The sequence below is a fragment of the Anas platyrhynchos genome, chromosome 4, assembly GCF_047663525.1.
Source record: "Anas platyrhynchos isolate ZD024472 breed Pekin duck chromosome 4, IASCAAS_PekinDuck_T2T, whole genome shotgun sequence".
Lineage (NCBI taxonomy): Eukaryota > Metazoa > Chordata > Aves > Anseriformes > Anatidae > Anas > Anas platyrhynchos.
Window position 1 is genome coordinate 3,699,503 of NC_092590.1, and position 24,776 is coordinate 3,724,278.

Consider the following 24,776-nt stretch of genomic DNA (forward strand, 5'->3'; position numbering starts at 1 on the left):
CCCTGCTGTGATACACAAAGGGGAGTGTACATTTGAGCTGTGCAAGAGAGGAAATATTTTATCCATATGACTCAGATGTTTAAACATAGATGTTAATCTGTTCTTAATTAAGCCAGAAGTTTAGTTAAATCCCTAGAGCTGAAGGACTCCTTTTGCCAGCTAGACAAATTGTCCCTTTAAAGTTTAACTAGACACACCAACTACAGCGTCACCTGGGACCCGGAATCTACTCAGATTCCTCATGGGGAAAGGTAAAGGCATCCACATGTGTGACCACTTAGCATTCTGCCTTGTTTCAGTAACTCCTCACTTCCTTCAAGATGTCAGATATTAACAGCCATTCACCTCCTAGCCGTTTACTTTTTCATTTACAAAATCACAGAATCACCTGGGTTGAAAAGGACCTCAAAGATCATCTAGTTTCAAACCCCCTGCTCTGGGCAGGGTTGCCAACCACTAGAGCAGGCTGCCCAGAGCCACATCCAGCCTGGCTTTGAATGCCTCCAGGGATGGGGCATCCATCTCTCTGGGCAACCTGTTCCAGTGCCTCGCCACCCTAAGTGAAAAACTTTCTCCTAATTTCTAACCTAAATCTCCCCATCTTAGTTTAAAACCATTCCCCCTTGTCCTATCACTATCAACACATGTAAACAGGCATTCCCCCTCCTATTTATACACTCCCTTCAAGTACTGGAAGGACACAATGAGGTCTCCCCAGAGCCTTCTCCAAGCTAAACAAGCCCAGTTCCCTCAACCTTTCTTCATAGGAGAAGTGCTCCAGCCCTCTGATCATCTTAGTGGCCTCACCTTGGAGTCTTCACAGAAGGGATTAAGTAGCAACTTGGTGAATCTGGCTCCAGGGTTAAAAGCAGTAAGAAATAACATGCCAACTACCACAGACCTTTGCGGTTTATGGGTAAACAATCACAAGGAAGCAGGAAAATTGCTTCTTACCTCCACTATCATGACTTAAGTGGAACTGGGTACTCTGTTATACCTGAGGTCTGATTGAGTAAACACCATTTACCCCATCTTCCTTTTCTAACAAGTAACATAAGAAATACAATTCCACTTAACATTTTCACTCACTGCTGTCCAGTGAAAATCATCCCATTTCCCTCTATGTAGAGGAGGTATACATTTAAGACTCATGGACGTCTGAGATGAGGCAAGCTGTAATTCAGCTCATAAGGAGACAAAACTTGCACTCACTGAAGATATAAGTATTATCCTAAACAAAGAAACAAAACAAAAACCACTTCCCCCAACTGATAAACAAAGTAAGCAAGGAGAAATTAATAACCTCCTTGCCTATACAATTCTACCTTTACTTGGTAAAGGTGTATTTGGACATTCCTAAATTCATTATATTGACAGGAGGAAAATTTAGATCAACTCAGGAACCTGCCTGGGCTAATGATTTGGGTTGGAACAGAAACCACTGGTTCTTTGCAATGCGTGTATGGGTTTGGCTCAAGGTAACCAACAAACAATAAGCACAGAGGGAAATTAAGCATAGTATATCAGTAACAGTCCTAGTGGCAGAAACTCTTAGACACTTGTTATTGTTCAGTTCCTGGGGAAAAAAAAAAAAAAAAAAAAGGAGGTGAGAGGGTTATACCATGTATATCATGTTTTGTCCCTGCTATTTAAAAGCCTTTTTCTCCCCAGTTTTGGGGAACATCCTTTTAACCTCTTCCCCAACCACTTTTCTCTCTAGGCAACTGTTCTCTTCAGCCTCCTTTTCCCACATTCTATATAATTAGTAACTGTCGCTGCTTTCCTTGAAAAATAGGGTTAGCTAGTGCGATATGAGAAATGTTACAGACTATGAATAGAAAATGAGGATCAAAATCTAACACTACGGTTTTGTTTGCAGGGCATGCATTTTGAGGAAGCTCCCCATATATGGCATGCATCACAAGGGTAAGTGTCTTTATGTGTAGTTATATTCTATCAAATATCAGACCAACCCAATTCCCCCTGCCTTGAGGGAAGGCCAAGCTGAAAGTTGGCAGTGTTGCTACTACAATACTTCTAAGGACAGTATCTCAGTGCATGGAAACAACATGGATGTTTCCTTTACAAGCCTTAAAAAAAAAGATCTCCTTCATTAGTGTGCCATGAAAATCTTTAAGCTAATATGCTATGCATACCACCAGACAATTTCCCCCCTTTGGGTATATCTTCATTCTGCACTGCAGCAAGGGAAAATCACAGATTTAATCAGCTTGTTTCGACAGTAATTTCACTTACTATGCAAGATAGAGTCTACAAACAATATATAGCACTTACCCATCACAAAACAAATAAATCTCTTTAATGCATGTGTAGGAGGATACTTGCATCTTTTGTATGTAAAGGATTAACACCATTTATCTTAGCCAGCTCCACTGAGTAAGAAACAAAGCTCACAAAGATGGTGCTGTTCCTAAGTCTCTACCAGCAGAGGTACCTTAGTAGGAAGTCACAAAAAATACTCCAAAAGAGCAATGGGAGTTGCAAAGACAGCTGTATGCCAGATAAAAGATTTGCTGCATGCCAAATTATATTGCTTTTTTCTTCTTGTGTACTTAATGCTACTTGCATTTCTATTTATTGTCCTTATGTTTTGGTCAATTGTCACAGTTCCAAAATAAATAATGGCAAACTGTAATAATCCATACTGAGTGATATCAGACTTTTTTTTTTGTAAACCTTCTCAGTATCTCCTCTCCTTTCACAAAGTTCATCTTGGCTGACTGCTTTCTCTTCTCTGAGAAGGTGCTAGTAATCACAGTGGTATAATTAGACAAAAAGTATTTATTTTTCCATTTTGCAATGCAACTGTGTGCAAGGGTTTCCATTAATCATTATAAACTGTAGAGAGGTATTTTTCTCCTTTATTAGAAGGTCATTTTCCTCTTTATTAGAGGTCATACATGTACACCTACAGCTGTCTTTAAGTGATGAAGTTCTGCTCAGCTTACAAGTGAGATTCCAACATAGTTATATTGCATTTATTTTGTACATCTTCGGCAGCCAAGTTAAATCTGTCTTGTTGGCATATAATAGCTGAAACCAATGGACAGGCAAATCCAGAACTGGAAAGAAATTGGCATGAAAAAAATACACGAATATTGAGGGAATTTTGTTAGAATATTTTAACAGAAGAAACTAGGACTGATTTCCAGGTTACATGGCTTAATGTGTTCATCATACAGGGTTCTCATGACTAGCTTTGAGAAATGCTTCTCCATCCCTCCCTCCTTCCTGTTTATAGATAATCTTGGTATTAAATAAGAAGAGAAAGGGTGGAGTTGCAGATGGTCTACCATCCAGGCCCTGTCCTATGACACTCATACTGAATTTGGCTGAAATTTGGAAAAGTAAAAAATCCCTTGTTGCATATGTTTTTTTTAGAAAAATGATTGGCTGCTTGTCAGAAGTCCATAAATTAAACAATCTGCAAATAGTCTACCGTTGAGCTCATAGCATTTGTAAAGCACTAGCAGACTTACTAACCACAGCAGATACACCAGCAACCCCAAGGAGTGACAGCATACTAATGAAAAAAACAGGGCTGCTCCTCCCTTAACCTCTGGGGCTCTACAATCCATCCCCTTCTTGGATAAAGAGCCTTTCTTTTCTATTGTCTGTTGAAGGCTTAGAGTCATACAGCTCAAGTGATTACACATTTGTACCATGGTGCTGCAGGTTCATAGTTCAAGGGTGGTGACTTACGAATACAACTTTTTACAGTTGACCTTAATTATTTTTCTTCTCTGACGAAAACACCCTGCAAAGGCAGCATTAGATTTATAAGCAAAAACATGGGGGTGAAGGGAAAAAAGAGAACCAAGGACTGGGTGACTAAAGAATTCCCAGCCCACAAAACTTCACTCCATGTCTGTAACTGTAGAAGCAAGCATAAGTTGCAAAGTTCTCAACTACAGCAATTCTTCCTCAACTCCTGCCTCAGATTACTGGGAGGGGGGGAGGGAGGAGAGGGTGCTACAGAATTTACAAGCCTAGTGATGCATAACTAGTGTACAATGAAAACGTTATTGGAAAATGTGAAGAATACAGCATTGATAGAAGAGAACATAAGAATTACATTGTACATGCATGTGTATGAGAAAGAGCTGGTAGCTAAAATGAAATCAAAATGAAAGCTACTTAATATTCTGAGAATATGCAAAATGTAGAGCTTGGAAACAGATTTACTGTATGTTATTTTTAAAGTGCATGTATGCTACCGATTGCTATTGACTGTCAGGCCTGTACAGCCAAAAGGTCTGTATTGTTTTCAGGCCACATCAATGGGACCCCATAGCTACACTGAAAGCAGGTGATTACAGACAATGTCTGGTTCCGTGGAGGTCTTTGTGGCTTCAAGAACCTCAAAGCATGATGATCCCAGAGAGAAATCTGAGAGGATGAGATCACACTGTATGAAGGAAAATGCTGCCATCTGGTGCCTCGGGGAAAAATGAAGTTTGTCTTCCTGGTATGCATCACTTGCAATCCTGTAAGTGCTGCTGTGTGGGTCCTACAGGCTTCAGGTTTTCTTTTTGTTATTAAAAGGTGTTACCATTCTGTGCAGCATAGCATAGACTTTCTTGTGAAGCCATACACCAAATGTCATAATATAGAGGTTGAAAAGTATACTGTATGATGTTCTGCCCAAAAAAGAAATATCATTAAATATTAATGTAGTCTTTAAGGCAGGAGATTTTAGCAAGAATAATCAGAGGCAACATCCCTTGGGCCCAAGAACATACACAGTTTTCAGCTAGATATTCATTTTCACACCAAAAGATTGTATGACGCTCTTTTATATCACAAATGCCTTTTGTACATCTTTTACTGCTGTGCGTCAGAAGAGACTTAGAACCAGTACATTAAATTTGAAAAAGAACCAAAAATCTGCTCTTCACTATCAGGTTTTGTGACAAATTTCAACAGAACAATGATTTCTTGTGGGTTTTTGTTTTAGTTTGCTTGTTTTGCAGAACTGACTTTGACCTTGATAGTAGGTACTAGAAGCTGTGCAATAATTGTTTTACCTTATGAGGATTGTGGAATCTCTTTCAGTCAGTACATGTCAGATGTCCTGGAAGACACAGGACAAGGCACCTAAACTGTTCATTTTTATGGTTTGGCTCTTACACCAGCCTGTTTCTGACTGTTGTTGATACAGCCTCAAAGGATGTGCCAAATACATACTGAGACATTCCACACTTAGGATGAGGGAGTGTTATTTTCATCTGTGATATTTTTATTTTTGTAGGCTTTCACAGAAAGCCATAATGACAGCTCAGGGAGATTGAAGTGACTGATCAAATACAAAATACACTTTTCAATTCTAGAAGTAGCAGAGATAAAGATGCTCTTTCTGTGAACTTAGATTTTTTTTTCTCCCTTGACCAGGGCTCAGGAAAATTCCAAAGCCTGCAAGTCAGCTTCCCACTGGAAGACAACCAAGTGAGGTAAGTTACATAATTTATTTCTTAAAAACGTGTCATTTTTGGAACAAAGCAGTCACAAAACCACAGGCATGCTATCCACTCTTCCCCATAAACAAGCTCCCACACCATGATCTATTTCCCAGGAAGATGCTTTACTGCTAGAATGACTTCAAGTGCACTGAGTAATCTACAGGCCCTGCAGCCTGACGAAGAGTCTTCCAAAGCATTTAGTATATACCTTTTCATAACAAAGAGAAGGAATATTTACAAACTAAGAAAAGCTATTTCTAAAACTATAACTAAAGGGTCTTTCTTGTAACGCCTGCCTTAAAATGTGCTCTGCTACTTCAGCTAAAGCATCCAGTTTATCAGAACTCAGTGCTTACCATTTCTCTTAAAGTGAGGGATTGGTGCAATCAAACAACTTCTGACATCAACAGTTTTTGTTATGCCTAACTGCAGACCACTAGTTGAAGTCCATACAGACTCCTACCTGTTATGAGCAATTGATTGTTTGCAGTGAGACCACCTCAGGCTGTTTCTCACTGGCTGTTCTACTCGGCAGAATTTTGCTAAGTGTGCAGAAAATCCTGAGACAGAACACTTTTAGAACACGCTCATTTTCTACCTCACATGGTGACTGCTTTTAAAGCTTGTGAAGAGTGGATAGCTAAGTGACCAGGAATATGTTGATGCACAAAGACCACATGGAGACCAGGGTTCCTTAGGATCAGTAACCGCTACTCCTTTATTGATGACATAACTTCAACTCTTCTGTTGACGACTGGCTCCCTTCTTATACCATTCACTCTACAGCAGTACTTTTCCACTAACTATTCATTGGTCAACAACTTTGCCCAGCAACAGCAAACACCCAGCAACTTCCATGCCTTAATAGCTGGAGAACAAGCAGTCTGAGACAGCAAGGCATTCCTGAATCACCCTTCTTCATTCCTTCTAAACTCTTTACATTCTTCATGGTCTCATCGTTAAGAGTCCGATGTTATTACCAACCATGGGGCTTGTCGATCCCCATGGCCACACTCCCACAATATGTTATTTGAAAAAAAATACTTTTTACTCAATATTATTTACTATAACATTTGGAAACAACAAGCCAAGTTAACCCTTTAGCTGAATTACCAAAATTCTATACAAAATAAAAGGATTCTTGGGGAGCTACGTGAAGGTTGATGTTATTACTTAAGGCTGTTTCAAAACTTTTTCCATGCTTCAAAACTTTCAATTTAATTTCTAGCCACAGGTTATTTACAGCCATTGTATAGACATTTGTTCCTATAAAATTAAGTTTTTATTAAAAATGGAGCTAGGTCCTCATATTACTAACTCAGCATTGGAAGAACTTGGGGTTGCTTTCTCTCAACACCATCAGAATTGCTTGTGAATACATAGACAAAGTCTGGATCTTTTAGATGCGTACATAGCTTCCTGTAGAGAAGCAGTAATTTCTTTGACAGTCCCCTGTCCGTGAACAAATCACAGAACTTGAAGCTTTTCTAATATTATCAGCTGTGTCATATAAAGATAGTTTTAGACAACAATGAAAAATCTTGTCAATGCCTGTGGCAGCCTCGTTAACTGCAAACTGCATTGTCAATCTCCCTTCAAGTTGCAGTCTTGAAAGAGCATTTCCTTTCAAACAGAAGTTATTTTCTACATGTTTTCAGTCTCCAAGTAGAAAAAAAGTTATCACCTTTGATAGGGGATCCAGAGGGTTGCCTCAGTATCTGAGCTTTTGATTATTGCACCAGTTGATGATCATTTTATGTAGTAGATGGCTACGTGGCAAAGGGAATCCATGTGAAAGGTGAGTAGAGTGCATACAGAATTCATGAGAAGGCTTAAGTCCACTGTAGAGATCCACATCTCTACTTAAACACTCTTCCCACTTTCTCGACACCTTTATAGACTCCTAAAAATACCAAGTTTAAATGTAGATAGCATCCAGTGTCTAGAAAGGCAAAATTTTAATACGTATAAGCTACAGTCACCAGTATATTTGTGTGGTCTCATGAACAACAAAACACTGACCTATTTGTAATCCCAGGTTTCTTGGTACCTTTCAGATGGCTCTATTTGATATCCTCTGGGCCCTGCTTCCAAAATTCCATGGGATTTCATTACAACCCCAATTAGTTTCCCTGAACATTCTAGCTACCAGTATGCAGTCATCTCTCAGAGTACTCACACAGCCTCCATTGCGGGGCTAACAGATTTAATGATAATTTATGTTGCAGTTTCCACATATAATTTAACTTTTCATTAAGTTATGCAGACTGATAATTATGTTAACGTAAAGACAGATGTTGTTGATGGATATATTCCTTTAAATATGCAAAAAATGTTATCTTCAGTTGCAAGAGAAAGCAAGTCAGTCTTGGCTTGATACAGTTTCACCATTCTGACAAACAGGTCAACTCCCTTTTGGGTAAAAAGTTTTTTAGTAAGTGAAATCAATATTTACCCAGCACTTCTTGAAGAAACCACACACAATTGCATGTCTTAGTGTCATGCATAACTGTCCCCAGATCAGTGCTTGGGTCTCAGCTTCCTAATGCTTATTCTTTGTATTTTCTATACAAAAATACCACCTAAAACAATAAGTTCTTTTCTAGACACCTGATCACAAATGTCCTATGTAAAATGTAGGGATTTGAAAATAAACACATGATCTCAATCACAAAGTTTACAATACTACACTCAGAAGCAGAGAAAAAAAAAAAAAGGCTTGATTCTTTTGGCTGATCAGAACAGCCATGCAACTCTGATGAGTGAGTGGGGTTTGAATGCTGCCTGGCCAGATGTACATGCACTCCTGATTTTATTCTGTAGCTAACAAATAGCTTTTTTCATTGCTAATTCATAACATTTCTGAAAATAAGACTCATCCGGAAAGACAACATTTTCCATGCTCTTTTTTTAAATCAAATGATCAAAAAGCACACAGTGGTTCCCATGTCAATCACCACATCTGTTTGCCTTTCTCATCCTCTTCTAATCCTTTCTTCCTCAAAAGACCATATAATTTTGTATATTTTCAGTAGCAAGAAACCAACTGTAAAACTCTTTAGAATTTGAGGGACCTCTGACAGGAAAATAGTCCTGAGTTTTATTAGATGTTCCATGTTACTGCATGAACCAACCTTTTTCTCTCAAAAGATCAAATTAAACCTGAAAAACAGTTTCTTCCCACAAGCTCCTCCTGCTGGTGTTGCCTCCTTTGAAGGGTAAACCTTGACTCTCAACAAATGATCTTTCTTCATCATTTCATCTTATTCTCTCCAAAGAGAGGAAACCACAAGCCCTGCAACTTAATTTCCATTTTCAGGCACCAAGTAGAAAGGCATGGCAATGTACTCTTGTCAAGTCATCAACAGGAAAAATTGCTGACTGTCAAAACCAAGCTAAGAGCAATTCCTCTAAGCTCTATGTTTTGAAACTGGGAAGCAAAGTGGCCAACAGAGCTTAAAAACGAATCTCTCTTGGGTGCCTAATGGAAGTATTCAGAACACATGTCAAAGAGGTTACATTTTCGAGGAGGCACAGGAGGTAAAGGAGTGTTATCTATAAGGAAAGTAATGAATATCATATCCAATTGCTTCTAAAGGTTACTGATGTGGACCTGCTATTGCCATGTCAGATAAAGAAAGGTTCTGCAATGAAATTATTTTTTCCCCCGCTAAAAAACATCTCTTTAGGCAAAGAGATCTGACCCACTCAGCTCTTCTCATCAGAGCAGAAGAGATAAGAAGTACCATGTGCAGATACAGCTGTTGCAGTAATTATCCAGCATTTTCAAGAATCATTTTCACTCAGCAATAAGGACCACGGGGTAACATGTGTTGGTCTCTGCTGTCCAAACTAGCTAGTTATAGATGCTTATCTTCTAATTTCCTCTCACCTGGGCATCACAGCTCCTTCTCAAACATACCTGATTGCAGGTTTAAGCATTGGTCCAGTACCTTGAACCAGATGCTACTAGAAAAATATGGGTGACCCATTTGGTGATAAACTAGAGCTGATTGATATGGTGGTGCACTAAAGGTAACCAGGTGTTGTGGTTTAACCCGGCTGGCAGCTAAACACCACACAGCCGTTTGCTCATCATCCCCCCTCCCTCTCTGGGATGGGGGAGAGAAATGAGAAAGTGAAGCCTGGCTAGAGCAAGAGGAAGTGGGAACCAGTAAGGAGGAGCTGCTAGGCTCAGATGGGCCTATAGAGAGCTGAGTGATCAAAAAGAACGCACCAAACAGAGTCTGTAACTATGCCTGCTAGCCTCCTGCAGCATGTGCAGCTGGCTCTAAAGCTGTATAACATCTTGCACTGGAAAAATAAAGGGTCTCCAGTTCTTGACTATCCTGGAGTCTGTGTTGTCATTCCCTTCAAATGGTGACCCTGGTGTGATTAGGACTACAGCAACACTGCATGAGTGTCTGAAGGGAACCCAACTGAACGAATCAAGCTTGCAGCTGGACTTCAGCTTCAATCGCGGGACATCACCTGAAGGACAGGTGAGCAGCTGGGCATTAACAATGGGAGCAAATCTTTCTGCAGAAGAGGCTATAGTAAATAATTGCATTATTATATATATATTATATAGTAAATAGTTGCATTAATAATGCAACTATTAATAAAAAGGGGTGTAAAATATGACCCATTTAAGATAAAGCTACTATTGAAGTTTTTGCAAAAACAAGGGGTACCCTCGATGGCCTCAGCTGTATTCGATGTAAAGACTTGGGAACAACCCGGAGGAGAAAGTGTGGAACGCAGCATCAAGCGGGGATGCGACCGCCACTGAGCTCATGACTACGGGGTGTCCGGCAGGGCAAGAACGGGCGCCGGGGCCGTGCGGTAGGAGATTCAGAGGCTGCCCCCACCCACCAGGGCAGGAGAAGACCAGGATCAGGGTGCAGTAGGTGGACAGAAGATTATTAATCAGACATTTCTTTCTCTTTCTCCAATTACTGCTTTGTCAGGACAAAATGTAGAGGGAGATAAAAAAAAAAAAAGCTGGAAGAATTTCTGAATTTTAAACAGTTAAAGACATCTTTGAAGGAAGCTATTTTGCTAGACTATTATATTGCCAGATTTTGGTGGGCTAAAGAAGAGAACTTCAGTCTTGTGCAGCTCTCAGGATCCATGGATCTATTAAACTTCCTGTTGGAGAGCCTCCATGACAAACATATGACCTTAGGAGATAACATAAAGGAACTTGGAAAAGCAATGGCTGGAACAGGAGAAACTATTCAGAAAGAAGTGAAGACATCCATGCTGACATGGATGTCTTCAGCATTGAGCAAGCCAAAGCAATCATTGATTACTTGAATATCAGCTAATTTAAACCCTATAAATTGTATGAATATCTCTTCCACAGTCCTAGAGAAGAACTTGTGATAAGTAATAAGTATGTGATGCAACTTGCCCCACCTGCAGTTACCCCCTTCCCTCCTTTACTGGAAGAAGGTGTGCCTTCAGAAAGCTGTGCATCATTGATACTATTGCCAATAGCTGCAGAGATGGAACCCAAGGGATCTGATCAAGAAAGTCACCTGGAAGAACCCTGTCCAGAGGCAGAGTCCCTTGAGGCAGGTGCTGTGGCTGCTTTCACTGTTGAAAATCAGAAGTCTGCAGTGGATGGAATCCCAAGTGAAATTATTGTCAACCTTGAGGCAGAGATAAATGAAAAGCTGTAAATGCAAGAAGAAACTTACACTTTGAGAACAGAAAAATTAAAAAGTCATAAATAACCAGGTAAGAAAGGGTATTTTGCTGGAAGGAGAATACACAGAAAGAAAATGTAATTTTGAGGCATTGCAGACACAGGAGAGAATTTAATTAACATGTAATTATACACTTTTTTTCCTATAGTTATTCATTAATAACATGTATGTTATTTAATTTCATTTTTTTGCTAAGCTTTTAAACTAGCTTCATATATTACACTTCTTTATTTCCACCATACTAGAATTGCATAAAAGAAGAGTATGTACTTTTACAGTCTTCCCAGAAAGAATTCTTTTTGATTTCCATGGATTTTTTTTCTGGAATACATGTAATGTTTCATCTGAAAATGTATTCCCTATTCCTCTGTATGCTAACATCGTTCCATATTTTGTCAGACATTATAGAAATGTTGTAAACACAAGAGGAATCTAAGTATATAACAACTGACAGCAGAAGAATTGGTTTAATGTCTGTGTTTCAAAATAGTAAACTATACTAATTGTTATGTTACAGAACTCTTTGCCCTAGAAAGCATGTTAAAAACAAGTCATGCTTTCAAGTACAAGGGCTGGATTGCATATTTAAGGGAATATTTAAGAAACAGAATATTTTATTCATTACAATTTTTTATTTGTTTCTCATTAAGTAAAATGTTAGGCTTTGTTTCACTTCACCCACATATTTATGGTGATAATGGAAAACATTTGCAAGCCTGACTCATCCAGGCAAAAATGACAGTAACCCGACATAATTTGCCTAAAAGGCCTTGCATGGGTGTGCTCCCTGGTTGTGCTCAGAGCTGAGAGTACAGGCAGAAGGGGACATTGGCTGCATGTTGTTCATCAGAAAGAGCTCCCAGAATTAAAAGACAATATTCAGTAGCTGCATTTGAGTGCCAATAACCTGGAAGTACTCTTTAAAGTGCATGTCAGATGTGTGGGCACTGGACCCCTGTTAAGCAGGCAGAATATTTTAGTTGGTCTCAGGTGTTGAGAAAAATTCTTCCCGTTACATGATCAGAAGTAAGCTCTATAGCAAGTCACTAAAAGTTTTCTCCATTTTTCTATCCAACATGTGCCAACAAGTTAATAAGAGCTTCCTTTCCGCTATAAAAGCTAACTACTCCAATTTGAATTGTGAGGTAACTCATGAGGAATTATTGGTTTATCCTAAAAAAAAAAACAACAAAAAAAAACTTTAAAATTTCTAAGATTCATGGTTATGTTCTGCAATGTTTTATTGCTTTGAAATACGACTTTATTGTCATGATAACTTTCTAAAGTCAAAAGGACCTTTATTTTGATACATAAATTAATTTCCCAGAGCATTATGCTAATGTCACAAGTTTCCCTGGTTTTGAACTCAAAGGTGTGAACATAACTTCTGAAGAGAACTGTCTGTATGGAAGGGGAAGAGTATTTCTTAAAATTTTTGCTGAAAACATTACTGTCAATTTAGCACTTCAGTCAAATCTGATGACTACAACATTCTTGCTACATGACAAAGCAGAAAAGGAACATGATGATTTATGTTAGGACCAATGCTAAACAAAGGCTTTTGCCCGTATCTCTTCCTCTCTCTCCCATATTTTGTAGAACTTCTGGGAAATTTTGAAGTGCTTTGAAGATGAGAAGCTGTATATGAACATCAAGTATTACTGCAGTAATTTGTTAGCAGTTGCTCTTAGTACATACACATAACAGCTGAGGTACTGCAGAAATCCAACGTGGAGTTCAAATCCTACAAACCATACTTGTAGTATAAATTTTTTTTTTTTGAAATGGGAGGAGGGATAGTTGAGACTAAAGTGAAAGCAGGAAAATGAGCAAAAGGTGAACATGACATCTCTCCAGGCAGTCAGAGTACATGCTCTGACACAGCATGTGAACATCAAATTGAAGAATCCTTTAATGTCTTCAGACTGTTAATATGAAATGCAAAACGTCATATTTTGGATGGATGAGTAGGTACAAAATGTTGCGATGCAATATGGTGCATTAGGAACAGTCTCCAGCCTGTATTCCTGGCTTTTCCATTGGTTTAAATCAGGTTTGCTGTTTTTAAAGTCTCACGTGTCATGTTGAGTTACTGCTATAGTTCTCTCTACAAATAATTATACTGTCATTTCTGGGACCTACTGTTAAGGTTTTTGAGGTTTTGGCATAATAATCTTTGATTTTTTGTTTCAATACTGATGTGACAGAGTTCTTTAAAATATACATTCTTAACGAGTTCCACCCTACAAAGCTCTCAATTTAAATCAGGCAGCTGTAGAAAATAAGAAAGATGTTACATTCTGCCTTCTCTCCCAAATAGGCAAGGATGTTCCAGGGGAAAAGGGTTAGAAGAAACACTATAGTTTTTCCTGTGTAAGGTATAATATTGATGCTTTTTAGCATCTGCATGGTAAAAGGCTGCAGTCCTCTGGTGGCTCTGGAGGGTCTCCCTTATTGCAAGCACCTGCCCTTAGCCCCGCCCCACCCCAAAAGAGAACAGCCCTTGTGCCAGGAAAGGCTGCTGCAGGGCTCAGAGTGTTGGATCAGGTGCACATGTCTTTTGGGGGCCACCAGGTGCATGCACTCTGCAAAACTATCCCTGGGTCCTGGGCTGCTTCAGAGCAGCTCCAACCCCTGAGCACCACCTCCAGAAACTAACATCCAGAAAGAAACTGTAAGATAAAACCATCTTGCTACAGGCTCCCATTTTGAGGCTTTTTTAAAATGCCCTTTGAACCACAATGAGTATTTCTTCACTGTTTCACAACTGAACAGGCAGATCCTGCATTAGGGCTGCAGGTTACAGACAGTTTTCTAGAGGGGACCTGGCCACAAATAAGAGGAGGTCATGGATGTCTGCTCTGAAGCAGCAAGTAGCTGCACAACTGAACTCCATCCATTCCTCCCTTCTGGTCTCTGAAGGAAAGGCCCTATTCTAAAGGCAGCAGGAGCAGGAAGAACAGGCACACAAACAGAAATAGGTTTAATTTCAACTATCAAAATGTATCCAATTGTAACCCAGGCAAGAATTCTCACTTAAAATATTTTATACAGCTGTTACTGTCTCATGATCCAGGTTAAAGTGTCATTTCTCAGTTTTCTTTACCTTGCTGAGAATCTTAGAAACAGGGATTTTTGCATCATTACGTGTTTTTAAATTTAATTTAAAAAAAGCTATCCTCACAAACAATATGTAAAAGGCATACAAGTATAAAATAACCCTTATACTAATTGTTAGATAGACATGAAAGATACCAATATACCTGATTTATATTGCATTTTTCTAAAAAAGAGAAAAGAATTACTGGAACAGGAATGTGAGAATCAGGATCAAGCAATAGAAAAGTTGCACAGCATTTACAAAAATAAGTGGCTATATTAACCCTTAGAAAAGCAATAGTTTAGGCAGTCTCCACTCAAAGTATATTAGAACCACAGTTTAAGTGAACAGTATTAATAACCCAACTGTACTATCACCTAGGTCAAGTTTAGTTAAGAAGCCTTAACTCAAACAGTATTATCATATCCCTGATAAATGCAAGTTAAAAATCTCTGAACATTTAATAGCATCCTGTTCCCAGGAGTTTCAGTGTTAGCTCAAGTTAATTATGTTTAAACTATTTCTCTTTTGGTGTACTGATGTGATGCACATCATCTGACACCAAAGAACAAGAGCAAATCACAACTTGATGCTGCTTACAGTGAAGCTGCCACACCATTGCACTGTAATGGACTTAGCCTGCCTGTGTTAAGGACTACATGGTTAAAGAAATACAGCTTAATTACACTGACTTCCTACCTCTTAAAACTTGCTTTCCTTAGGCTTTTAACACTTGCACATTCCAGATACCTTCATCTGGCAACGGAGAAAACAAAATCACTGCAGCTTCCCTCTGGTTTTGCTTATGGCTAGTCACACTTACATCCCCAGTGACTGCAAGTCCTCAAACCTGAGAATGTAGGAAAAACTTAGTTTTGCTGTTTTTCACCCCGATGCTGGTGATTCATGATCACTGTTTGCTGGAGCACACTACTAGTGTACCAGCGACAAGTTAATGGCAGTAGCAATTTTTTTTTTTCCTCTCTTTTCTTCACTGTCACAATGGAACTTAGTGCAGACTGGGTCTACAGTCAACAGTTGCACTTGGGCACCAGAGCTACAACAGAGCATCATCTCTTGCCTGGTGAAGGCTTCAAGCATAGGAGGAAGTGTGTATATTCAAAGTAATTTCTGGCTACAGCACAGTTAAAAACAGCTAATTCTTAAGTGAGACAATTAGAAAAAGCATTTCTTGGCCAATATTCCTTTTTTATTTTTTAGTTGTAATTGGACCTTCCAAAGGGAGAAGGGGCAGGAGTGGTAAAGTGTGGAGAAGATCCCTCTCAATTAAATCTCTCATAAAAGGAAGCTTTCAAAAATTTTAGCCTAGGAGAATTCATATTATCAGGCAGCTGGGACCTCTTCCACATACTAGAGGTATACAGATGCTCCAGCCACAAAACCCAACCAAACAAGCACAAACTGGAAGAATTTGTCCAAAGTTAGTGTTATTGCGCCACTGTGAATAAATCATCCTGGTGTTAGAAACATGCCAAATATCTATACTAATTCAAAAGCAGACATGAGGTACACAAAAGGAACTTTGATTCTGACAAATGCTTTCCTCTGAACTTCTGCAGCATGCGAGTTGCTACAGACTGTAAATAAAAAAGCATTTAAAACTTTATCCTAGAGATTTACAGTTTTTAATTTGGTGGCTATAGGCAATTCCATCTGCATCAACAGGCACTTGTGATGGACAGCTATATGCAAGTCTCCGCTGAAAAACGCTCATAAGCAGCAGCATAGGACTACAAGATATTTTTTGTCTGTTCTCTTTCTGTCTCTATTTAAAAGCCATAAGGGGGCAGGATTATATTCACTCTACATTAGATGAGTTTAGCATGATAGCCTTGACACTGACAAGTTGTTTACAAGAACATAGGAGACCCATAACAGGTTCATTTCCAGCCAAAGCATTGGAGGGGGCTGGGACGGTTAGTGGACGGAGCAGGAGTGCAGGTAGTATTTTCGTCCATCCCTACGTTGACAGGGAGGGGTACGGAGAGGACAAGGAAAGCCCACCTGCTAAACACGTGGCTCCGGGGCTGGTGCCTACGCAGAAATCTTGGGTTTTTCGACCATGGGGCAGTTTACTCAGCACCTGGTCTGATGGCCGTAGACGGGTCCCTATCCTTTAGGGGAAAAAGGATCCTGGGCCAGGAGCTGGCGGGGCTCATTGATAGGGCTTTAAACTAGGTAAGAAGGGGGATGGGGCTGAAGCAAGGACTGTTGGGGCTGTGCCAGGGGGAGCAATGGCAAGGCCGGAGGATAAGGTAAAGGCCCAGCTGAAGTGCATCTACACCAATGCACGCAGCATGGGTAACAAACAGGAGGAGCTGGAAGCCATCGTGCAGCGGGCAGGCTACGACTTGGTTGCCATCACGGAAACGTGGTGGGACCAGTCTCATGACTGGAGTGCTGCGATGCCTGGCTATAGGCTCTTCAGAAGGGACAGGCAGCACAGAAGGGGTGGCGGCGTGGCTCTCTATATTAGAGAGTCTTTCGATGTTGTAGAACTCGAGGCTAGGAATGACAAGATCGAGTCCCTTTGGGTTAGGATCGGCAGGGACAACAAGGCTAGTGTCCTGGTCGGGGTCTGCTATAGACCGCCGAACCAGGATGAGGAGACGGATGAGGAGTTCTACAGGCAGCTGACAGAAGTTGCGAAATCGTCGGCGCTTGTACTCGTGGGGGACTTCAACTTCCCTGACATATCCTGGAAGCACAACACAGCCCAGAGGAAGCAGTCTAGGAGGTTTCTGGAGAAAGTGGAAGATAGCTTCCTGACGCAGCTGATTAGTGAACCTACCAGGGGTGGTGCCCTGCTAGACCTTCTCTTCACAAACAGAGAAGGACTGGTGGAGGATGTGATTGTCGGGAGCTGTCTTGGGCAGAGTGACCACGAAATGGTGGAGTTCACTATTATTGGCGGGGCCAGGAAGGGAACCAGTAAAACCACTGTATTGGACTTTCGGAGGGCTGACTTTGGGCTGCTCAGGACACTGGTTGGTGGAGTCCCATGGGAGGCGGTTCTGAAGGGCAGAGGGGTCCAGAAAGGCTGGGCGCTCTTTAAGAGGCAAATCCTAATGGCGCAGGAGCGGTCTGTCCCCATGTGCCCAAAGATGAGCCAGCGGGGAAGAAGACCAGCCTGGCTCAACAGAGAATTGTGGCTTGAGCTTAGGAGGAAAAAGAGGGTTTATAATCTTTGGAAAATTGGGCAGGCCACTAAGGAGGACTATAAGGATGTAGCGAGGCTGTGCAGGGACAAGATTAGGAAGGCCAAAGCTCATCTGGAGCTCAATCTGGCTACTGCTGTTAAAGATAACAAAAAACGCTTTTATAAATACATCAACACAAAAAGGAGGACTAGGGAGAATCTCCATCCTTTACTGGATGCGGGGGGAAACTTAGTTACAAGAGATGAGGAAAAGGCGGAGGTGCTTAATGCCTTCTTTGCCTCAGTCTTTAGCGGCAAAACCGGTTGCTCTCTGGATACCCAGTACCCAGAACTGGTGGAAGGGGACGGGGAGCAGGATGTGGCCCTCACCATCCACGAAGAACTGGTCGGTGACCTGCTACGGCGCTTGGATGTGCACAAATCGATGGGGCCGGATGGGATCCACCCAAGGGTACTGAGAGAACTGGCAGAGGAGCTGGCCAAGCCCCTATCCATCATTTATCAGCAGTCCTGGCTATCGGGGGAGGTCCCAGCTGACTGGCGACTAGCAAATGTGACGCCCATCTACAAGAAGGGCCGGAGGGCAGACCCGGGGAACTACAGGCCTGTCAGTTTGACCTCAGTACCAGGGAAGCTCATGGAGCAGATCCTCTTGGGAGTCATCATGCGGCACTTGAAGGGCAAGCAGGCGATCAGGCCCAGCCAGCATGGGTTTATGGAAGGCAGGTCCTGCTTGACGAACCTGATCTCCTTCTACGACAAAGTGACGCGCTGGGTGGATGAGGGAAAGGCTGTGGATGTGGTCTACCTTGACTTCAGCAAGGCTTTTGACACCGTCTCCCACAGCATTCTCCTCAAGAAACTGGCTGCTCTTGGCTTGGACTGGCGCACGCTTCGTTGGGTTAGAAACTGGCTGGATAGCCGGGCCCAAAGAGTTGTGGTGAATGGAGCCAAGTCCAGTTGGAGGCCAGTCACTAGTGGCGTCCCCCAGGGCTCGGTGCTGGGGCCGGTCCTCTTTAACATCTTCATCAATGATCTGGATGATGGCATTGAGTGCACCCTCAGTAAGTTTGCAGATGACACCAAGCTAGGTGCGTGTGTCGATCTGCTCGAGGGTAGGAAGGCTCTGCAGGAGGATCTGGATAGGCTGCACCGATGGGCTGAGGTCAACTGCATGAAGTTCAACAAGGCCAAGTGCCGGGTCCTGCACCTGGGGCGCAATAACCCTAAGCAGAGCTACAGGCTGGGAGAGGAATGGTTGGAGAGCTGCCAGGCAGAGAAGGACCTGGGAGTGATGGTGGACAGTCGGCTGAATATGAGCCAGCAGTGTGCTCAGGTGGCCAAGAAGGCCAACGGCATCCTGGCTTGTATCAGAAACACTGTGACCAGCAGGGCTAGGGAGGTGATCGTCCCCCTGTACTCGGCTCTGGTGAGGCCGCACCTCGAGTACTGTGTTCAGTTTTGGGCCCCTCGCTACAAGAAGGACATCGAGGTGCTTGAGCGGGTCCAAAGAAGGGCGACGAAGCTGGTGAGGGGCCTGGAGAGCAAGTCCTACGAGGAGCGGCTGAAGGAGCTGGGCTTGTTCAGCCTAGAGAAGAGGAGGCTCAGGGGTGACCTTATTGCTCTGTATAACTACATTAAAGGAGGCTGTAGCGAGGTGGGGGTTGGCCTGTTCTCCCATGTGCCTGGTGACAGGACGAGGGGGAATGGGCTAAAGTTACGCCAGGGGAGTTTTAGGTTAGATGTTAGGAAGAATTTCTTTACTGAAAGGGTTGTGAGGCACTGGAACGGGCTGCCCAGGGAGGTGGTGGAGTCACCATCCCTGGAAGTCTTCAAAAGACGTTTAGATGTAGAGCTTAGGGATATGGTTTAGTGGGGACTGTTAGTGTTAGGTTAGAGGTTGGACTCGATGATCTTGAGGTCTCTTCCAACCTAGAAATTCTGTGATTCTGTGATCCTCATTTTAAAGTGAGGTCAAATATGCTGACACCTACAGCCTAGTGCTGGTGTCAGTGCCACCCTAGCAAAGGTAGGATTATCTACCACTACATTTTTGTGCTAGCAACGATCGTCTGGTTTTATGACTGGAACAGCGACTTGTGTCCCAGCCAGCAACATTCTTAGGCTTGAGAGCTCCTACAAGTGTCAGACTCCTGGCTTCTTTTATGCAAATCAATCGTGTTTGTCTTGGGATATGAAATGTTTGTAAACGTACCATATTTAACCTGTGTGGATGAGCAAGGAGCTCATTGATAAGATCAAAAGGAAGATGAAAGTTTATGAAATGTGGAAAAAGGGCCTGTCCTCCTGGGAGGAGTATAGAAGTGTTGTCAGGGCCTGCAGGGATGCGACAAGGAAGGCTAAAGCCCACCTAGAGATGAGGCTTGCAAAAGAGATAAAAGATAAAAAAAAAACCTTCTTAAGTATGTAAACAGCAAAAGGAAGTGTAGAGTCCTGCACCTGGGAAGGAGCAACCGCATGTATCAGTACAGGCTGGGGGATGACCTGCTGGAGAGGAGCTCTGAGGAGAAGGACCTGGGGGTCCTTCCCCAGCCCCTTTGGATCAAAAGCATGCCACACAATGAGCAGGTCATGCACAGCGCTGATAGCAGACATTGGGCTGGGGTCCTTGTGCCAGTCAATGTTTCAGGCACATACCATGGAGAAGGGGGTGAGGAAGAGAGAGTGTCAGAAATGTTAGTCTTGTGATACCTGCTAATGCACAGATTGTCAGTGTCACCTCTTTTCAGATCAGGGCAGAAGATCATAATGCTCAAAACCGCTGAGTGGCTTTTACTGGATTACTTTCTGTCACTGAGTAAGGGTTTCTAGAAATCTGCATGGTTTCCTCGTAGCTTGTTTTCTCATGTTTCTCCTGAAGCCCCAAAGAAAATGAGAGCCCAAATTCAGAGAAAGAAAATGATGACATGAAGTTCTGTTGCAGACTGGTTCAATCTTACCGCCTCTCTATTTTTAAGAGCCCACCCCTCACATACATTGGGACTATCATAATCTAAGACAGCCTGAGGGAAGAGGCTGTAACTGTCTTCAGCACAGATCAGCAGGCAGCTTCACCATCTTGCTAAGGCCACCCTGGGGCACAGAGTTTCAGTCCTTGGAGCTCCCAGTCCTCAACATGGATTTTCCATGCTATACTCTGATACTGAACAGCTTCTTGTTCTTGGCTACTGACACTTCAGGTGGCCTCAGTGCAACAAAGCATCTTTTTGGCTGCTCTGCTTGCACTACCTCTCCTGCTAGCAGCGTGACTCATGCCATACCTGTGACAAGGAGGCTGCTGGCTTGGCGGTGAGGTGTGCCACACGAGTCTCTCCTGCTGCGCCATTTGCAAGGGAACTGCTGGGAGCACAAGGCGCCTCTCTCATACTGCCTGCCCACCTGCAGCTGCCACGCTGCAGCTGCTATCATGTTCTAGGCTAGCTGAGGGTTTGCTCTAGCTGTGACTTACTGTTGAACCGACATGGCATTCCTGTCGTAACTAATTACAACCCTGCTCATCTCATACCCTCCTCTTCGTAATAGCCCTTTACAAAACTCTTATTTCAGTTCCCACTGTCAAGCCCTGTCTTCTCCAGGCAGGCTCTTAAGACCTTATCAGGCTCTCTGACAAGCTTCTCTAGACTTCAGGTTTAAACCTTCCTCGCATCATTCTAATTCCCTATAAAGAACACAGTCTGCATGTCTCTTGTAGTACTGTGCTTCAAAGCAGACTGGACACCACTAGCAAGTTGAGTAAAGCAGAAGAATTATTTTGTGCACCCTGTATATTCTACTCCTGCAGCTAGAAACCAGACATTCTGCTACAGCTGTCATTTTTTTAAAGCAAACAAGAAAAAAAGCAAAAAGCAGTACCACTACAAATACTACCCCAAGCTAACTTGCAGTCTAACTGTACCTGAGGAAAAGAGCAGGAGACACAGTTATAGGCCACCTACACCCTGCTTCAGTGTGGCTCCCTGTCCTAAATAACTTTTCCATCTTTTTAGGTTGCTCCCCTCTACTGTGCATGTGCACGGTCGGTGATCTGCTCATCTTCGCCATCACATTGTAAACTAGCACGCTCAACTGTGTGGTCTCCCCAAGTCCCTGGTAAGTGCACCTGACCACAGATATTTTCCTCACTGGAAACTTCTTTACTTGGAAGGCTGAAGCAAGATCTGCAAATGATATGCTGGGGCATTACACAAGTGAGGTCTGGGAGCAGCTCAGTGGGCTACCCAGCAGCACATTGCCTTACAAATAACAAGGGATTGCTATTGACACACATGGTCCTACTGAGAATTCTGTACAGAACCCAAACATGATTCTGGGTCCAGCTGCTCTGCATAGATACTGCCTAAAATGCTTGCAGAAAAAGAAAAAAAATATATATTTTTTTCAATGGGATGGTTTGTTTTGTTAAAACAGACAAACAAATAAGCAACAGTTAATGAAAGAGCTGTACATATATTGCAGAGTGGTGACCACAAAGTTGTGCAGATAGGTCCACAAGGCAGAGTCACTTGGAAGTGACAGACATTTATTTAATCTGCCCCTGCTGTGGATGTTTGAGTGTTATGAACTGAGCCTAAAAATGAGGAACAGTTAGGCAGGGGAAGGAAAGTAAGCAATAAAGGTGGCTGTACTTAAGCTGGCCAAGGATTCAGCTGTCATGTGCCCAATAGTGATTGTAGCCAGACAGCAACAAAAGCATATGACCAGAGCAGGTACGTAAGGAACACTGAGTGCTCTTCTAGCCTTCCATAGCTTTCAGCTCATCCTCAGCCATGTGGATGTGACAAATTGTCTATGTGGCTCAGGTATAACTCAGATTGCAACTTGGTAGGTGGGGTAAACTAAAATTAGTTCAAGCTGTGCAGGGGTGTGATAGCCTGAATGATGCTGCATAAAGAACAGGTAGTGCACAATTAGGCACTGATTAAATGCAGATGCGCTGCATTTCATCTTGATTTTCGTCTTCAACACAAATATGAGACAACTGAGCAGAGCCTTGCCTTCATCTTAGTCACTGGCAGTAAGAGAGGACCTCAACTACATTTTTTTTTTTTTTACAGTTTCTTTCTGACTTTGTAGTCAGGCTCTGAAACATGTTTCAGTGAAGCTGGACACAGCATGGTACAGAGTCTGATGGCAATTGCTTCTCTGTATGCTGCGCTATCATATATTTGCTGGGTATGACAGTTTGTCACACCAGAAATGAGGTTAAAGTGCATGAAGTCACACACACCCTTCAAATACAAACAAGGCCCAGTCATTAGCCATAGTTAGGTGGTTAATAAAAGCCATGATTGGGCAACTAGAGCTCTCACTGTGTTTTCTTTAAAGGTGTGCTCAACACTTGCCAGATATCACAATTTCCTGTGATCAAAGAGTAGAGTCCTAACAGCAGAAATGAAAAATGTGCCCTCTTATTCTAAGAGCTGCAGGTGGGATTAGTTCAAAACAAGGTCACTTCTGAGTGGTGGCCTGGCCACTTTCCCTGACAGCAATGACCATTGAAGTCAGCGAACTGCTGCAGCAGACCCACATCTCTCCCTTGTGTGCCTTAGGAGGGGAAAAGCAAACAAGTGGACAAACGTGAGAGATGGTGGTGGCAGCTGTGGACCTTGACAGTGAGGTCTGTGTCCCTTGCTCTTGCCCCTTAGGAGCTGGGTACCCAGCTTCAGGCTGCCTTGCCTGCTTTGAGAACCAGGGTGGAGGAGAAGGGTGTGGGAGCAGCTGTCCCTGTGCTGGCAGCGGCATCCTCTGAGTCTCGTGGTTGGAGTGAGGGTGGCCAGGTTCCTGCAGGAGTTCTGGGCTGCTTGGGTCTTGGTGCTATGAGAACTGCACAGCAAAGAGCTGCAAGTTGGCAAGATAAAACCAAGTCACGAGGGTCATTATTGTTGTTTTTTCTCCCTTCAGATGACTGCAGAACATTACATGTAAGCAAATTGCTGGTATTTAAACTGGGCTGATGTTTCACAGCTTTATTTCTCTATGAGAATATGTTGCTTTTTCATATTCCCTCGCAAGGGCTATGTCTGTTCTTCTCAAAGTCCTAAATAAATAGGTCTCTTCCAACCTAGAAATTCTGTGATTCTGTGATTCTGTGATTCTGTAAACTCTAATATTGGGAGATTTTCTCAGATGTTCCTTTAGAGAACAAGATGTGTTGCAGAACTTTTCCTAACAAGCACCAGTATTCAGAATATAGGGTGCAGTCTGGGTGGCAAACAGATCGCAGTTCCTGTGGTGTTCAGCAGCACGCCTCTGTGGGTGTCACCAACATTGCAGCCTGCTTCTGGAACGCTGTTGGCTACAGGACTGTATCTAAGTTTTTACAGTTTGAAATGGCTAAAACATGGAATTGAATTTCCATTTTATAACTGAGAAAAAGCAATTATACCTTAGCTTTTTGCAGGTTCTTGTCTAATCCGGATAAAGAGACTGTGTGAAATAAGGCTTATTGTTGTGTTAGGACAACACAGGTCAAAATGAAAACAAACAAACAAACAAACAAAAAAAACAGTTCCTTCTGCCAGAAATGCACAAAAAAGGATTACCTGTTCTGTCAGGCTGCTTTGCTGTGCTGCTGTCCCTGCAAGCGGCTCCTCTCATCTGCCTCCATGTAGCACAATTTCAAGTGTCCATTCAGCATCTGAACCTTGTCCTCTCGAGGAGCAGACCAGCACTGAGTACTGTTTTGGTGGAACACACCTAGTGCCTCAGGCAGAACTGATTTCAGTTCATTGCTTCCAGGACATGGATAATCCTTGTGGGGCCCTTCTAATTCAGGGTATTCTATGACTCAAAAACCTGTACTAACCACCTTGGCCATCATTGTGAGCCAAGTCAGCTTTGTTCTGTGAGCACACCCACTTTCTTGAAAGGTTTCTGTCTGTTAAAGGTAAAAAATTATTTTTTTTCCATACAAGTAACAGACAACAACATTCAGACAGTGGTGGGGAGGGAGGAAAGGGATGCTTCCAGGGACCACCTGCAGCAGAGGCAGGACAGACTAAAGCCAAAGAGGGGCAGGATCAAGCTCAGACTGTGGATGGAAAGAGAGCTGTGCCCCTCTGAACTGAAGCTCCTGTTGTCCCCTCCATGTGGAAGAAGGTGCTCACGGACACATGGTGAGTCTGCAGGTGAAAGGCCTTGGATCTAGGACTGAAAAAGGCAGCAACAGGACAAGAGGAGAACGGCAGCCACCAGCTGCCATCCCCTCATCCTCACACACTGCACAAGCTGAACAGCATGTGCCAGCCACACAGGGAGTAACACATGGGACTGGGGATTCA

At 42.6% G+C, this 24,776-nt stretch overlaps 1 pseudogene; it reads left to right on the top strand.

Annotated features, from left to right (window-relative positions):
• Window positions 1–9,735: 9,735 nt before the first annotated feature.
• On the top strand, window positions 9,736–12,937 carry LOC139998608 (ciliary-associated calcium-binding coiled-coil protein 1 pseudogene; annotated as a pseudogene).
• The last annotated feature ends 11,839 nt before the right edge of the window (window positions 12,938–24,776 follow it).